Here is a 2,604-nt window from a genome sequence, read left to right on the forward strand (position 1 = left end):
GTTCTGTAGTTTCCACACTCAGTTGGGTCACCCTTCTTTGGAATGGGAACAAATATAGATCTCTTCCAGTCAGTTGGTCAGGTGGTTGTTCTTCAGAATTTTTGGCACAACTCGGTAAGCACATCCAGGGCTGAAATACTTCAATTGGTATACCGTCTATGGGAAAAACGTTATTTGTCTTGGAATTTTCTAACAACTCACTGTATTAACTAACTTTTTTAGGGTTTTCTGAGAGACAATATATATTATATAATATATTATAATATATCATATAATATATAGTATATTATAATATATTACCTATTATAAACAATGATCCCAATGACTTAGTTCTATTAAACTTTAGTTTTTAAATATTCAAAAATTAACACAGTTGGATAGTTAAGATGAGAGAGTGCTTTCTTTTGTGGAGTAATCTAAGCTGAATTAGTCTCTCCATCTTCAAGTCATAACTTCTATGCTACATTTGGTATCCAACATCTAATGGCAAAGCAAAAAGAGAGTAGATTACAAGGATAATTTTGTGAACCATATAAATACATAACACATAATATGTCTACACTCCTTGATGTTATGCTTTGTTATGCTTTGTTGTTATATGCCATCAAGTCTCTTGTGACTCATAATGACCTTAGGTTTAACAGCTCTGAATTTTGTTCTTTCTGGAGCCAACCTTATTGTCTCTGACACACCCACTCGCATTACCTAAGTCCTTGATTCAATCCATCTCATCCAAGTTCTTTGTCTTTTGTACTGTCCCTCCACTCTTCCAAGGATTATGTCCCCCTCTAAGGACTGATCCCTCCTTGCAACATGTCCGAATTAGGTCAGATGGAGCTTAAAAATCCTTGCCTCCAAGGAGCTGATTGGTTTCCTCTCCGATGAACCGGTTCTCCTAGCAGCCCATGACATATTACTTTTCTACAGCACTACTACTCAAAGGCATCGATTCTCTTCCTAGAATCCTTAGTCATTGTTCAGCTCTCTGATGCATAGCAAGTAATTGCGAAGATCAAGGCCTGGATAAGGCACACCTTAGTCTCCAGACTGATGTTGTTGCTCTTTAGTACTCTAGAGAAGTCCCTGACATCAGATTTTCCCAGTACAATTCATCTTTTGATTTCCTGGCTGCTGGTACAAAGGGTGTTGACTTTGGAGTTAAGCAAATTGAAACTGTTAATAGCCTCAAGGTTTTCACCATCTATCATCATGCTGCCAATCAGTCCCAACTAATATGGAGACTGGAAAATATGTGTCAAGGAGAAAGCAGAAAACTCTTCTGTTACATTTTCCCAGACTCTGCCACAATCTACTCTTTCACTTACTAAATATTGTCTTTCTAAGTATATTGTTGTTGTTATTATATTTTATTAAGTCATCTATGACTCATAACAACCCTATATACAATAACTCTGAAACCTGCCCTATCCTGAGCCAGTTTCACTGAGTTCAATACCCCTTTGCTCCAGTTATTGTGTCAATCCATTTCATCTGTGGTCTTCGTCTTCTGTACTGTCCTTCCACGCTTCTAAGTGCTATATTCTTCCCCAAGGACTGGTCCCTCTTTGTACATGCCCAAAGCATGTGAGAAAACTTCAAAATTCTTTCCTCCACAGAGAAATTTGGTTTCACCCTCTCCAGGACACACCTGTTTGTTCTCTTGACAATCCAAAACATGTTCAGTTCTCTTTTCCAACATCACAACTCAAAGGCATCAATTTGTCTTCTGTCATCCATATTCATTGTCTAGCTCTCTGATGCATTACAAGTGATTGCAAAAACTATGGCTTAAATAGAGCAAACCTTAGTCTCCAGACTGACATTGTTGCACTTCAGAATTCTGGAGAGGTCCTTGGCTTTTCTAATCTAATTAATCTTTTGATTTAGTAGCTGCCGGTTCCACAAGTGTGAATTGTGGACCTGAGCAAGCTGAAATTGTTAACAATATCAATCTCTTCCTCATCTATCATGGCGCTGCCAATTGGTGGTGAGAATCTTTGTTTTCTTGATGTTGAGCTTCAATCCATATTGAAGATTGCAATCATTGACCTTATACAGCAAATGGCCCAGGTCCTCCTCAGTTTCAGAGATCAAAATCGTGTCATCTGACTAATGCAAGTTGCTGATGACTCTTCCTCCAATTCTGATGCCACATTCCTCCTTATAAAGACCAGCCCCCTGAATAATCTGTTTCACATATAGATTAACAAGGTATGGACACAGGATGCATCCCTGGCACAATCCTTTCCTGATTTTCAACCATGCAGTGTTTCCTTGTTCTATTCTGGTTACTACCTCCTGGCCCAAGTATAGGTTTCTCAGAAGCACAATCAAGTATTTTGGGATTCCCATTCTTCTCAAGCTTAGTCACAATTTGTTGTGATCAACACTATCAAATGTGTAATCAATGAAACATAGATAAACGTTCTTCTGCTATTCTCTGCTTTCAGCCTAGATCCATCTATCATTGGTTATGACATCCATAGTGTAATGATCTTGTCTAAACCTAGCATGTACTTCTGCTAATTCTCTGGTTATGTACTATTCTAGTAGTTGCTGGATGATTTTCAGTAAGATTCTGCTTGCGTGTACTATTCTTTGACA

Source organism: Elephantulus edwardii, unplaced genomic scaffold (assembly GCF_000299155.1).
Source record: "Elephantulus edwardii isolate Elephantulus edwardi_28Jun2011 unplaced genomic scaffold, EleEdw1.0 scaffold00190, whole genome shotgun sequence".
Lineage (NCBI taxonomy): Eukaryota > Metazoa > Chordata > Mammalia > Macroscelidea > Macroscelididae > Elephantulus > Elephantulus edwardii.